This window comes from Ochotona princeps, chromosome 3 (assembly GCF_030435755.1).
Source record: "Ochotona princeps isolate mOchPri1 chromosome 3, mOchPri1.hap1, whole genome shotgun sequence".
NCBI lineage: Eukaryota > Metazoa > Chordata > Mammalia > Lagomorpha > Ochotonidae > Ochotona > Ochotona princeps.
This window is the reverse complement of record NC_080834.1, coordinates 62,792,791-62,808,215: the sequence shown is the minus strand read 5'-3', so window position 1 is coordinate 62,808,215 and position 15,425 is coordinate 62,792,791. Positions and strand designations below refer to the sequence as shown.

At 38.0% G+C, this 15,425-nt stretch overlaps 1 long non-coding RNA gene across 1 annotated transcript; it reads left to right on the top strand.

Annotated features, from left to right (window-relative positions):
• The first annotated feature begins 7,861 nt into the window (after positions 1–7,861).
• On the top strand, positions 7,862–14,141 carry LOC131479817 (uncharacterized). Its single transcript, XR_009245111.1, has 3 exons — positions 7,862–8,108; positions 10,244–10,331; positions 14,038–14,141. It is a non-coding gene; the product is annotated as an uncharacterized LOC131479817 (long non-coding RNA).
• Positions 14,142–15,425: the final 1,284 nt, after the last annotated feature.

Below are 15,425 nucleotides of genomic sequence, written 5' to 3'. Positions count from 1 at the left end.
ATCTTGGTGACTGTACTTTCCAAACCTTTTTGGCAAAGGCTTTTATTTTGTGTTCTAGATAGTGGCGTGGAGATTTTCACAGATAAATTGGCGAAGTCAGTGAAAAATTGTGGAGGGATGAAACTCATGAGGCAATGTCTCTTTGTTGAGTTAAATGGAAATTTTCAACAGTGCATTATCATGATCAAGTTGCTACAGCATTCTGAAATCACCCTTCACAAAGTGTAGTGATTGAGTTAGAGGAAGTATCAGGAATCCACATCTGCAAATATAAAAAGAAATTGTTTGGGCATACGTGAAAACATCTTGGTATGCATCAATCCAAATTAATTCTTTATGTAAGTGTTGCTAAGAAATTAAATCAAGGTAATGTGCAATTTGAAAATAATTTTTGTAGCAGAATCCTTTTTGCCCTCAAAAATTTTTACTCAGCTCTCCAAAATATAGAATGAAGTGAGGTTTTATTTGTGTTCTTCGTAATTAAATTCATGTGTTTCATTTGCTTATTGAACAGCTAACATCAAAAACACCAAATCCACATAAATTTCAAAATAATTGAAGGCAGAGCTCATCTGAGTGGAAAAATACAAACCATCCATGTATTGTATACAAGAAACTCACTGTGAATATAAGGATATAGAGATGTTAAAAGTTACAGCATGGAAAAACATTACATACAAGGAAGTATATACAAGGAAAATAGACTCCAGCAAAAAGAGAATATTACCAGGAATACAGAAGGATGTTATATAATTATAAAGGAGCTGCCAAGCTGACTGGGCTACTACATTAGTTTGCAAGCATAAAGTGTTTGTAGGGATATTTAGGAAGATGTTTTGGTATACATTAGCTTTTTTTTATAGATATATTTTTATTAATTATTTTGCATTATGTGACAGTTTCATAGGCTCTGGGAATCCCCCCACCCCTCCCCTCCCCTCCCCCCTGGTGGATTCCTCCACCTTGATGCAGTATTACAGTTCAAATTCAATCAAGATTCTTTCCTTGCAAACATATACCAAGCATGGAGTCCAGCTACTTATTGTCCAGATGGGTTGAACAGTTTCTTGGGGAGACCATTTCTGGTCCGAAGTTAGAGCCGGTAGAATATCATCACAGTCAATTAAGAGTCCCAATATAACATCAACAGCAATTTGCAATATCATGGAATTGACATGGTTTTGAGTAACCAATAGGAATACATTAGCTTTTGAACAGCAGACGGAGTAAAGAATATCTACCCTTATCAACTTGTAAAGGTTTCATTCACTCCTATGAGGGCCCAAAGAGAAGAAAAAAGACAAAAGAAGGGCAGATTCTCTCCCTCCTTTACACGGCTCCGCCCTCTTTTGCTGCTAGGCATGAAGCTGCCAGTTATTCAATCATCAAATTATGGGACTTACACCCAACTCTCCAGTTTCTCTGGACTTTGAAATCAAAGTGTAAGTTCACAGATCTGAGAGGCAACATTTCTCTCCAGTTGAGAACCTGGGAAAGCAAAGAGAACAAAGGCAGCCACTTTCACATATACACTGAGGGGACACTCAGAGGATGGACATTTCCATCCCAAAAAGAAAAAGTGAAAAAGAACAAAGATCATTGGTTCCAAGTAGCCAAAACTAACAGAACAAGTATCAAAACAGATAAAACAAAAGAAAACAACAAAACAATCTTTGGCTCAACATTCTACCACCTGGACCCACTGGGTAGCAATTGTACTCTGAAGACCTTTCGGTGCTACAGGATGACTTCCCCTGGGGAGTTCAGCATGCATTTTGGTCCATCCTCTTAAACCCAGGACGAAGTCTCCTTGGCAGCCCGGCTGTCTGCAGTCTTCTGTTTTGCTTTTCCCTTAACGATAAAGTATATTTGCTCCCACCATTCCAACAGCCTTTCTTTATTCCATTCTACTTCCTCTTTCCCATTTAGTTATAACTGGCAGTGTTTATTCTCATATAATCCCATCTTTATCCCTGCCTTCAACCTAGATTGCTGAATAAATCCAAGAGTTATCCCTTGTTGGAGTGATATTCAGAGCATACTTTCTAACTTTTGCATTTTGGATAGGTTACAAAATGTTCATGTTGAGAGAGAGAGTCCCATGCATACGTTCATTTCCAAATGGCTGCAATGGCCATGCCTGGGACAGGCTGAAGAAGGAACCTGGGGACTAAGCCGAGATCTTTCACACAGGTGACATGTGTATACCTATGTGAGCCATCATTTGCTGTAACCTAGGAGGAAGCTGCAGTCAGTAACCAAATTCAGGATGAAAATCCAGGCACACCATCATAGGACACAAGTCTCTTAACCTGAAATCTTAGCTGCCAGGCAAATATTCTCTCTCTCTCGAGATAACAGCAAAGATCTGAAAATACTGCAGTGTAATGAGAATGATTGTTGTGGCTAGTTGAAAATTCAGTGAGCCACATTATACATAGTTAAAGAGTCTTGAAGATTATAAATTGGTATCTTTTTTGATTTACCACTAATCACATCTTGACTTGCAGTTTTCTTTCAGAGCAAGTAATCAATCATAATTATTTTCCATTTAATTCAGAATCACCAAAATTACAATGATGGAAACCAACAAAGGGACCCACAAGATGCAGAGTAATCCTCTGCCCGTGATTTCAGAATCCTCTCTGGGTGCCGGTTTGGGTCCTTATTGTGCTACTTCCAATCCAGCTCCTTACTAATGGGCTGGGAAAGCAGCAGAGGGGTTCTCAAATCCTTGGGCTCCTACACGCACGTAGATCTGATGCAACTCAGGTTGGCTATTGTCGTTGAGCCCATACGGGGTGTGAACCAGCAGATGGAAGACCTATATATCTCTCCTTCTCTTTAAATTTCCTCTAAAAATAAAAATAAATAAATCTTAAAAACAGAAGGTAACAGAAATATATACATGGCTCAGGAATTTGAGACTTACTGGATACCATTTACAGTTAGTTTAATACACCTGTTTATAAAGAAAGGGAAAAAAAGTGCATGCGAAAGTTAGAGTAATTTTTAATCTTAACACATGAAAATTAGAGTAATTTTAAATCTGAAATATGTCTGTATATAATAAAATAAAAGGAAATAGGTAAGTACTGTAAACTCTGCTTTGGAAACTATTTGAAAGCAAGCTATAATCCCTGAATTATTCTTTAGCTAACATTACATGTTGATGTAAATATGTGACTTATTTTCTTATGTCAGTGTTTGAAATTAATATCACAGATAATTAATAAGTCAAATACATTAATAAATTTAGTAAAAATAGTGCTTTATTGTCATTTGGTTTTGAGCACTCATTATTTTAATTAATAGTCTCTGTCAAACTCTCCATTCTTTCATAGTTACACATCACATTACAACGGTCCTTTATTCTAGTACTTCATGGGGAGCTTTACAAAGAAAATAAAAAACTCATTGTTAAATCTTCTTTAGCTTTTCCCCATGCTTTTAGCCACTCTGTTTTCTTAGGGTTTCCCTCAATCTCACTTTCTTGACTTTTCTCTGATTGAGGTGACATAGCATAGGGAGCCCCTTGTAAATAGCTGCTTGTTCTTGGCGACTTTCCAGGTTGGACGCTGGCAGCCTGTGTGTAGGAAAACACAAGTGTCCTCATAGGAAATGGCTTTGGAGTCGTCATCACTTTGGTGCCAGGCAAAAATAAGAAGCAAAAGTGTGTTGAGTAATGTAATAATTGGGATGAACTTGTGAATTACAGACTACTGAATATTTTGAGGAAGAAGTAGAAACCTGGGGCTGGTATTGTGACATAGTAGAGGTAAGCAACTGCCTGCAGTGTTGGCATCTCCCGTGAGAGTGCTGGTTCATGTTTCAGCTGCTCTGCTTTTCATATAGCTGCCTACTAAATGTGCCTGGAAAAGCAATGGATGGAGGCCCAAGTCCCTGGGCTCCTGCCATCAATGCGAGACATCCAGATGGAGTTCTAAGCTACTCTTTCCAACATAGTTCGGCCCTGATCCTAATAGCCATTTTGGAAAGTGAATCTGTAGATGGATAGTCTCTCTGTCTCTTTCTGTTCAACTCTCTCTGTCTCTGTTAGTCGGCCTTAAAACAACCACACACACACACACACACACACACACACAATTAGATGCAGCATGGCTTTACAGGCAATGATGAAGTTTGCATGATATTCTTCATTTCATATGATATATAATTATTATTTTAGACAAAAAGCACATAATGAAGAAGAAAAAAATTGAAAAAGATTCTGAGAAATAACTTGTAAGATCAGTCCATTTATACTAGCTACAAAAATATATGCCTTAGGATAAATTTAATTAATCATATGAGTAACTTATATAATAAAAATTTTAAAATATTGAGGAAATGAGTGGAAGAAGACATAAAAATATAAAAATCTTGCATTATCATGGATTGAAAAAATTAATATAATCAAAAATATAGTCTATCCAAAACTCTTTGCAGATTCAAGGTGATCCCAATGAAAATACCAAAGACATTCTTCTCAGCTCTGTAAAAAATGTTATAGAATCACAAGAGAGCCAGAACAACTAAAGCAGTCTTAAACATTCTAAGTGAATCTAGAAGCATCACAATATTAGAGTTCAGTATGTATTACAGAGCAGTTATAATCAAAGTAGCCTCTGGGAGAAGAATTGACAATGGAACAGATTGCTGGCTCCAGAAATTAATCCATGCATCTATAACCAACTATTTTTTTTTCACATGAAAATTTGAATTCAAGAAAAGCATGTTAAGTAGTTATTTTTTTCACCAGTGGGAGCAGAAGCCTAGAAGGGGAGTTTTATTATTTCCCTTACCAGGCCTGATCCCAGACTCTGGTTTTGTATGTTCCACTGGGTATTGTGGCTCAGTCTGGTATGACCTGTCTCACCTTGACATTCACTGGTGGGTACTGTAGCCTGGCTCTGCCTGCCTGCCCCTTTTCACAACTCATGCTGGTGGGTACGGCAGCCTATCCTAGCCCACAGTCCTGGTTTTCCTGTGAACTGGTGCATGCTGTGGGTCAACTTAGCCTGGCCTTCATTCCATCCTGGCTCTCACACTCACTGGTGAATGTCAGGATTGGAGGTGGCCCATGTCAGGCTAGGCCAGGCACCTACCCATGTACATAAAGAGTTGTAGCTGGGAATTGATCTACTAGGGGAATTTGGGTAACACCCTGTTAGGGTAAGATGAAACTCTCACTGGTGAGTGTGAGAACCCAGGCTGGGGGCAGCCCAGGCCAGCCATTGGCATATAAGTGGCTGGGTCTGGAGATAGAAAGGGCTAGACACCCACTAGCAAGTATGAGAGTCAGGACAGGGTACAGACAGGCTGAGATGACCCACCACATCTGCCAGTTCATTTGAGTACTGGAACAGGGGGATGGCCACCTAGGCTGGGCTGCACACCCACCAACATGATCTGGGACTGGAGGCAGTTGGACAGAGCCAGCCTGTAGCACCTTCCAGTGCATGCTGAGACTAGGTGGGCCAAGTCAAATTGGGCCACAGCACCCACTGGCACATGTAAGACCCTGGCTTGGGAATTCTCAGGACACTGCTCCCACTGATGAGCACGAGGACTGGGGCTGTGGGCAGGCTAGATTGGGCAGGGTTATAACACCCATCAGACTGAACATGAGTTGGGTTTGGAAAAGGTCCAGGTGAGGGTAGGCTACCGTATTAATTGACACATACAGGAGCAAGAATAAGTGCAGATCAGCCAGGCTGGATTCCAGTACCACATGGCAAACACAAGATTTGGGACTGGGAGTGGGCCTAGGAGAGGGACTGTGGGAATTCTTCTGCTAGGCTACAATTCCTGCTGTTGAGCATAAAAGCTAGGGCTGGGGGTGGATTAGACTGAACAAGGCTGCAGTATCCATCAGCATATGAGTGGTTTGGGTCTGGGGATGGATCGGGCTAAGCTAAGCTGCAGCACCCATGGGTATGCATTAGAGGGCAGGTGCGATGTGAGACAGACTTTGTTAAGCTGCAGCACATTCTGGCGCATGCAAAAAGTGGGGCTTGGGGGCAGGCCTGGTCAGGGTTCTTGCTGGTTTCCCTGATTAGGCTACAGTTCTTGCTGGTGTGCATAAGGGCTGGTTTTGTGGTGGGCTGGGTTGGAATAGGTCTTAGCACCTCTGGGTTTGCCTGGGAGATAGGCTGGGGAAAAACTGACAGAACTGACCATGCGACTGCATTCACTGGTATTTATGTAGGCTGATCCACGTAATAAACTGAACTGGACCCTGCAATAACTGGTACACACAAAAGTCAAGTCTGAGGTCAACCCAGGCTAGATTTTCCCTCAGTCAGATTACTGGGCTCAAACACTGTGCTCAAACAGGGACAATCACGAGACTTTAGCTTTCATGTATCATGAATGGTTTTCCTCAGTTGATGATGCCAATGCAATGACAACATGCCCAGATAGACATGTGGGACATAAAAGCCATCTCATTTAGGCCAGTAGAGGATGTCCAGTACCATGTTGTATGATGGAAAGCAGAACAGGGTGGATCACTCTCTGGCCAAGCTTTGAAGCAAGTGTTTGGGTCTGTGGATGCAGTGAGGTGGATATGATTAGCCATAGACTATGGAAAGATTTTCGCAATCCTGGAGCAACAAAACCAATAGTCTCACAATTATCAAAGCTACTCAAGTAACATCAGTGGAACATTCTTCCCCCTGTCGGGGTTTCTGAGTTGACATCAAATGACTGTCTCCCACGCTCAGGTACTGAACCAGTTTGGGAGCAAGGAATGATGCCCTCCTTCCTCTCACCCTGTAGATACTGAAGAAAAAAAATGAGAAACACTTGTCCCATGAACCTTCCTCTATGCCTTGACTCTCCCCACCCTAATCAGAGGCCCCTATCTGCATATATCTTTCTCAACTATGTAAACAACTTTAAAAAACAACAACAAAAACAAGTTATTTCTCACAAATAACTAAAACAAACCTCACAATGCAATAAAAACAAAGTAAGAGATGACAAATAACATTTTCTCTAATACAGACAAAACAAGAACAGTGCTTTTTAAATATTTCCAAAGACTATGGCATAAGGGTTTTTCCAAAAAGATGTCAGATCCTCCAACTATCTATTGAAATTAAGCTTTTAATTATGTCTCCGATATACTTCCATTTTTTTTTACCTCCACCTAAGTCTAAGAACAAGGAGTAAACAAGACAAAATACTACTTGTAGTTACTATGCTTAAAATTAAAATTATAGGGCCTGGCGGCGTGGCCTAGAGGCTAAAATCCTCGCCTTGAATGCCCCGGGATCCCATATGGGCGCTGGTTCTAATCCCGGCAGTTGCACTTCCCAGCCAGCTCCCTGCCTGTGGCCTGGAAAAGCAGTCGAGGACGGCCCAAGGCTTTGGGACCCTGCACCCGTGTGGGAGACCCGGAAGAGGTTCCTGGTTCCCGGCTTCAGATTGGCGTAGTACTGGCCGTTGCGGCTCACTTGGGTTGTGAATCATTGGACGGAAGATCTTGCTCTCTGTCTCTCCTCCTCTATGTATATCTGACTTTGTAACAAAAAATAAAAAAAATCTTTAAAAATTAAAATTACAGCATATAGAAAAAGCAAGAAAAAGCAGAAACTAATGCAACAAACAACATAGGTTAATATTTCTTTGTCAAACTCCTTTTGCCATGAGATAAGACATAGTCAACCAACTAATGTTTGAAAAATGTGTAAACTGCATTATTAAAACAGAACAGAACAGCAATGTTAAAACTATAAGATATTTATTTAGAATCTACAGATGCCTGTTATTACTCAATAGAAGCTTTGGTGTATGCTTCTTAGAATGGCATGCACACTAAATGCTAGAGTTCTTTACGTATCAGGCTGTTGTATGTCACTTAGATTTGAGAGAAAAGATTGTTCACGATTGAGCTTTTCCCATACTAAAAATATAAATAAATATGTAGATAAGTAGATAACAACCAAACTTCCAAAGACAGGTACTTATTTTAATTTGGAACAGTTCTTCCCTTAAAAAATTTGTCAACCAAAGTACACAACTTGAATCCTGTTTATTTTATTGCAATTAAGTCATGAGTGGACATTTTCCACACTCTTCCTTAAGAAATAAACAGTAAGGTAAGTTGCTTTTTACACTATTTATTTTCCCAATATGAAACTAATTAGTGAGCTCATTCTTTTAACAGCTGTCCCTGTTGTTGAGGATATTTCTAGGAAGATTATGGCCACTGGCTGGAAAATAGAACTTAAAAATCTAATAATAATAATAATAAACCCACAAAGAATGTCTAAGGAATTAAGTAAAAACAATAAATAAGTCATTTTACAAGAGTTCAGTGATCTTGAACTTCCTTTTCCACTTACCCACGTTGAGGTTGTGTTGGTTAGTGTCAGTGGGAAATCTTATCCTGAGATGGAAAAATATTAGCAATGAGCCAACCTCAAAGGGTTCACAATGAGTTTGAATAAGTATTTGGAGTTCAAAAGTCTATTGGGATTTTAGTTAAACCTCCAGAATTTACTAGGGCAGACCAAAAATGTAGAGATCTGGCTTTTTTCCAGTATTGCCTCAGCATCTTCTATTCCTATCAGAATGCAAATTTCTAAACTCTCTATATCCCTTAAATTTAATATCTTTTTCATTCTTTCTCAGTGGGTGTTCCTTCTTCACAGACTCAGTAGAGTTGAAAAATAAATTTAAAACCACAGAAGATATTCAATGATAGGAAAAGTGAAAATCTAATGCCAGCAAATAAATTGGTTGTTTTAAAACCTCTGATTCTAAGCAAATATGAAAAAAATGTTGGAAGAAAAGAATATTATAGAAACTTACAAAATCGTACTGAAGGGAAAGGCAACGGTAAAAACAATGTAATGTTAGCTAGTTGTGTACTCTAAATGTCATTTATATAGGCCTTAATTGTCTAGCCACGACTGCCCCAAATTCTATGCTGCCATGTTCCACATTGAACAAATTAGGATAACGTGAGGAATAAAACTGACTTTATTATAATCCTACAATAAATTATTATTGGATATTCTGCTAACATTTCTTGCAACTCTCCATGAAATACACAATCATGGCTATAATCTTTAATGGATGATAAAAATAATTACATGAAAGATTGCTTCAAGATGCTAAAATACCATCACAATGATTACTTGGTAGTTGCAGAGGGAGACAGATGTAACTTTACAAAAAAGGAATCTGGCTGCTATTCCATTACAGAAAGTAAAATGTTAGCATCACTAACAGTACAGCAATCAGATAAAAAGTGCTTCTTATTTTTTGGGATGAGATACACAACATCATTTATAAATCATGATATTTTACTATACCCTAACACAGCACATGATTCTTCATTGGCTTCCTGTATTACTAACTATCAGACAATTTCAAGATTGACATTTGTATTTTAGTGATATAAAGAATTATTGAACTTTCTAACTGCAACAGGTATGTTTTGTTTTGTAGGAAAACTGTTTTTAGAGATTATGGATAGTGCTTTATTTATTAAGAACTATTTTGCTCAAAATTATTACACTCAAAACTGGATTAAATAGCATAACAATTGTCAGATCTTAATTGGGATAATGGGTTTTACAGAGAAATAAAATTGGTAGAATAAGTTTAAAAAAGAAGAGAGATCAGGGTGGAGGAAGAGAGAGAGAGAGATAGGGATAAGAGACAGAGAATTTTCAAAAATGTGCTAACACAATAAAGGAGAATGGCAAATGTGAAATATTCGGAATGGGTCAAGGAAAGTTCAGCATTACAGGTTTAAGGCCATCTGTTGGCAGAATGTCTGATTGTTCCAGGAATTTATAATCTATTGCTTTATTTAGTCCTGCAATTAATTGTTTGAGCTGCAACCACATTATGATGGATCGTATCCTTCAGAGTCCATGGATTTATATGTTGATATCATCCAAAAACACCCTCAGAGGAAATTCCAGAATAATGTTTGGCCATACTTCCGGGCACTGTAGACCAGCCAAATGACCCTTCAAATATCATAATGGATTTACTAGAATTTACTATAGTAGTTTTCCTACTTTTCTGGAAGACTAAAAATGTTCTAAATAAAACTCGTCTAAATATTTAAGTTTTACTTTGTGGGGAGGGGAGATTCCTCTCTTATTAAACAATAGAAGCTGAAAATATTTGGTTTCACTAGTTGTTTGAAAAATTAAAACATTAATTCATAGAATGATAAAATTAAAATAATTATTATTCATTTAACCAATCCTAGTCAATGACACTTTTACAGGACTCTCCACAGCATAACACAAGGAGCAGAAAAACAGGAGAAGAATAAGTTTGAGACTTTGATGTTTAAAGTAGGAAAAACAGATGTGAGAGGTTCAGTGATTTGGGTTTCTGGTATATTTTATGCTGCATCTGTGAAGGAGAATGAAAAAAAATCTAATCCCACAAAAGATCTCAAGGGAATTGGCTTCTTTAAATTGCAAGTTTGAATTAAATACCTCATCCCATAATATTTTATGTGAACACATTGAAACAAAATTGGAAGCAAAGTCATGTTGTCATGACTTGTAGTGTTGAGACAAATTTTACTTAATTATTTGATTACTCATTCCAATTTTTTCCACCGAAGAAGGAAAGTTGAGAAAAAGTATTATTGGTTCAGCGATTTCCAACAAAGTTCAAGATGGAAGGTGGCAGACAAGTGAATAATCTGTTGGTATTATTTATCATAATAACTAAGATATTGAGTTAAGGAAATAAAAATGTTATTTGAGCAAATTATTTAAAAGCAAGTGTGAGAATATTATAAAAACTACGCATTGGAATTCACTGTGCTCACTAAAGGGTTATTGGTGGGAAAATAGGGTTTTGTTGAGGCTACTGACATAGGGTAATGAATCTTTTCCCTTGTCCAGTTACCCAGTCTGCCTCTAGTACTGCCTATTGATAGTCAGGAACCAACCTGACCAACACTTCCAGATACAGCATCTCAAAGGCTGGATTCGACTTTGAAAAGGCAGTGAACATGCTACTGGCATTAGAGCATTTAATGTGATAAAAAGCCTTTGTAGTAAAACTGTTTCCTTTGGGATACAGAAACAACTACATGTAGTTATCTTATAAAACGTTGGCGTTATTTTTCTCTAATTCTTTCAGTTTATCCTTAGCCTCCGTTTACCACTCCTTCTCTCAAAATGGAGGAGAAAAGGAATGAGAAACAATAGATACAACAATGCATAGAATTTACAATACAAAGATGAGATCACAGAAAAAGTAAATCTCTCTCATATATTCTAGGAAACAGAATTTTGGTGAACACAAATGCCTTTGCGATTTTTCTGATACCCTATTGCTTATCAAACTTTCTTTCCAATATATCAAGCACACCTGAGAATACAACCATTCAACTCAGAATTAAAGTATGATCCAAAAAACACTTTTGTGTCTTGAATTTTAGATTGAATCAGGTTTTCTTTAATATTTTTTGATTGCTTATTTAATGGAAAATATTGTCACTTAGCATTGATAAGGTGTCTCATGTCTCATGTTTAATCTAATAGGAATATACAACAATGCAACCATATACATGATTGAAGAAGGCTTGAGGAAGGGCCTTGTAATACAGTGTTTTGAATATCTGTATGCCAATCAGAGTGATGTTATATCTTACATACAATCCAGCTCCTGGAGAGTACACGTGAGGGGCAGCCGATGATGGCATAAGTACTTGGGTCCCTTTCGCCCAGGTGGGAGAACAGGATAGAGTTTCTGGCTCTTGAATTTGATCTGGCCTAGTCATGGCTGTTGTGGGGATGTTGTGGGAATTTAAGTAGCGGGACAAGTGGATGAGATTCCCTTCTACCTCCATCTGCTTTTTAAACAAATAACATTCATAAACTTAAAAAAATAACTTGTTACAATTTATGCACTTGAGTATCTAAGTGATGTTGGGTAGGTTAAATGTAAGCAGAAAGGTATCTATAGATTTAATTTAGTCTCTTATCTGACAATACGATAATTTTGAAGCTATACAAAAGAGTGAAAAATCATAGGATAGTAGACCTGAAAACAGCCATCATGTTTAGCCCTTCAATCTACGGCATCTTTGACAAGCCACCAGATGTTTTATGTGTTTTCAGGCATTCACATGGAAGCTATGCCCAGTCTGTATAAGAACAAATTATATTTTGTTCCAAGTCATAGCCTTTATACTTGAGCAAATTTTCTTTTTATTCCCCGCCCTTGAGCAAATTTTCACAATATCTCCAGGATATAAGTATTATTATTTTCATATAACAGAGAACAATAAACTTCAAACAAAATAAGATAAAGGACTGATGTAGACCAAAAAGTTAGAAAATGATAATCAAACCTTGAACTAGCTATTCTTCCCCCCATCTAGGATAAAATAATGTATGTGATTATGCTAATAAATAAATGGATTAATGTAGTTATTATCTCATTAGTAATTATAATGCTAAATCAGAATGATTTAACAGTTTTTTAAAATCTACCAAGCTCAATACAAAAGTTGAATTTTACAGAAGTAACTGCTCTGCTTTTGCACACTCCAGCTTAGCTTGCTGTGATTTGCAATACTGTTTGACAGTGTTCAAAGTTATGCCAATAATCACTCAGTTTTTCACTCATAAACATTTTAGATGAGAAAAAGCAACATTTATTCAAAGTGAGTTTTATCCTTTAGAGGAAATAGAAATGTTTTCCTATGATATACATATGGTCACATCATGGATTTGATAGTTTTTTTTTTGTTCCACAAGTAATGCGCCTCTGCAACTTTGATTTTAAATGTAATTTCTTTTTTTTTGAAATCCACTTCATAATTCATATCCTCCATTTATTTTCTTTTTGAGATTTACACCTTTTGAGTTTATATAAGTCTTTATGTTTTACTTTTTCATATTTTATTTGAAAGCAGATGTTCTATCTGTTGGCTCATTTTCTTTTGTTTTTATTCTTAGTTTTAATGATGATTACATGGTTGATCAGGATGCGAAGGATAGAGGGTTAGGGAAAAGTGGGTGAACTCATTGTTTCCAAATTTTCTATTTCTTGTCTCTTGGTGGAGTGGAGCGATAAAGGTGCCAATGAATGGGTAACTGTCACAAAATATCAACCCAGGGTCCCAATGTAATGCATGTTCTGAGGGTTCTGACAAGTGGTTTGGATAGATCTGAAATGCTGTCGATACAATTTACACTTTTTTTAAAAAGAGTGTGTGAGGTCTGCTGTACATACTGGCAAGCACAGGAACTAGGGTAGTGGGAGGCCTGGTGTGGGTAATAAGGAGTTTCCCCGACTAGGCTGCAACTTCCACAGGTTTGCGAGAGGGCCAAGTGTGTGCTGAATAGAATCAGGCTTCACTGCAACACCCATTGGTTCATGTAGAAGACAGGTCTGAAAACAGAAATGACCCAGCAAATCCAACCACCAGCGCATGCCTAAGCTGATTGGGGTGACAGACTGTGTTGAACCCTGCACCGGTATTCACACATGAGAATTAGGTCTGGGATCACCTTAGACAAAGCTTCTTTGGGGATCACTCCAACTGAACACCTGATCTTAGAACCCCAACCATGAAGATACTATGTCAGCCAGTGGATTCTGAACAGATTTCATCATGCTTGGAACAGCGAGATTGGCAGCAATTCAGAACTGATGAACTATCAAAACTGCATGAACAGGACCCTTGGAGCATGCCCCACATCGGGGGCCTGAGATGGATGGGAGGTTGGGTGGGGCTTTTCCCTTTATCTCTCCCCTGACCCCAGATACAGAAAGAAAGAATAATATTAATGTGGAAACAATGGTCTTACCCAATTTCCTGTAGCCCTAGACCCTTTGTGCCCTAAACAACTATGTAAAGAATATCAGAATAAAAGAATTAAAAAAAGGAGTGTGTGTGAGAGAGAATGTGGGGGAGAGAGAAAGATCTTCCATATGCTGGTTCATTCTGCAAATGGTTGCAATGGCACGATTTGGGCCAAGCTGAAGCCAGAAGCCTGGAACTCCAACTGGCTTCACATATGCTTTCAGGGGCTTTAGTGATTGGAACATCTGCTGCTGCTTTCCCAGGGAAGCTGGACCAAAGGCGGAGCAACTCATATAAGATGCTTTCATCATCTGCATTTGTCTAACTTCATGAGCCCCAATTCCAGCCCCTTAACATCCTCTGTTTGAATACCATGTGCATGAAATTTGGTGTCCAGACTCATTCATAATTTAGGTTCTTTCTAAAATAAGGAAGCAAGTCTTAGGAACACTTATTAATTTTTTTGGCAATACCGGAGTTTGTTTCACAATGCCACCTGTGTGTACTAGTATTATTATTATTATCATTTTTTTCTAGTTAGAATACCTTGAAGGAAGCTGTTTTAATCAGTCTTCCAACAGCTTTTTGCTAGAATTGTCATATTGTGGTTGCTCTGGACATTTAGTCAGCATGATTACTGCAATAAAATTTTTGTTATTATTATGACTCTTCTTTCTTAGCAGTTAGATACACTCACCTTCAATCTCTGTTAATAATCATCTCTGAAAGGTCCCACATAATATTTTAAAAAGATTTATTTATTATTGGAAATGCAGATTTACAGAAAGAAGGAGATACAGAGAGAAAGATTTCACATTCTTTGGTTCACTCCCCAAATGGGCACAATGACAAGAACTAAGCTGATCTGAAGCCAGGAGCCAGACGGGTCCCAAGACTTTGGGCCATCCTCCATTGCTTTCTCAGGCCACAGGCAGGAGCTAGATCAGAAGTGGAGCAGCTGGGACATGAATTGACACCCATATGGAATGCTGGTGCTTGCAGATGGAGTCTTAGACAATTGAACCGGTGTGTCAGCCCCATAGTACTTGAAAGCTGAAGAAAGGAATGGCAATATCTATCTATCTATTTGTATATATAAATATATACACAATTATATATATATATTTATTTATTCTATCTTTTCGTTGAGTTCCTACATCGTGTCAATGAAAATATTTAAATGCTGAGATTGATTTTGGAAATAAATAAATAAAGCAAGTTACCCTAGATAAAGTATTATTTAATTGTTACCTAGATTGACCTGTCCCTTAGATAGCAATGACTAGCTGGATACAGCATCTTGTCTTCTTGTTCCATGGGAATGTTTCAGCTACAGGCAAATATGCATTTTCCCGAAGCCTCATGATTCCTGATGCAAAGCAAAGAGTGCAGGAAGGTTTCTGTTAAAGTAGAAAGATAGGCCTGTGTAAGTGTAAACTTTATCTTCCATCTGGTAAAATCCAGGTCAATAAATCTGAACCTCATCTGATATTGACTGCAACACCCAACTCACTCGCTACTGGGGCCAAGTCCATACCTGCCTTATCCTTTAATAGGAGTTCCAACCTGAATAAATTCAATCATGGGCTTTGATTCAGTTCCAAGTAGAAAG